Source organism: Bos grunniens, chromosome 5, assembly GCF_055505025.1.
Source record: "Bos grunniens cultivar Pamir isolate PY7600 chromosome 5, Bosgru_T2T1.0, whole genome shotgun sequence".
NCBI classification, from domain to species: Eukaryota; Metazoa; Chordata; class Mammalia; order Artiodactyla; family Bovidae; genus Bos; species Bos grunniens.
In genome coordinates this window covers 101,406,998-101,407,507 of record NC_141169.1, presented here as the reverse complement: position 1 = coordinate 101,407,507, position 510 = coordinate 101,406,998, and positions in this window count along the sequence as shown.

The window sequence follows — 510 nt, the reverse complement described above, 5'->3', positions numbered from 1 at the left end:
GTTTCTTTCTGAGTAAGACAAAAAAAAAAAAAAAAATACAGACAGGCTGGAGTGAACACACTGGTTTCAAGATTCCGGCTCAATATCTGAACTTGCTTCAGTAATCTGATGGAAGACAATCTCAAATGAGAATGCAAAGTTAAGGCAATCTAAGATGAGAATATCATGTCAGGGAAATCTCAAATGAGAATACAACAGTAGTATATAAAATTATAATAAAAGTTCCTCAGAATCTGAACTGCTTCCTTTTTGGCACACGCTATCCACAAATAATTATCAGTGCAGCTTGAGAAGCTACTAGAGAGGGCTGGCAGCTGAAATAATTTTTCCAACTGCTGGATTCAGTGTGAAGGAAGTGAGGTTCAGTGGTTTATGAAGCCAACAGGTTAAGCCTTCATACCATGACCCTGACCTTCACATACTTTTAGTTAATTTGACCATTATAGCATTTTAAAAAGCAGAGACGTTACTTTGCCAACAAAGGTCCAGCTAGTCAAAGCTATGGTTTTT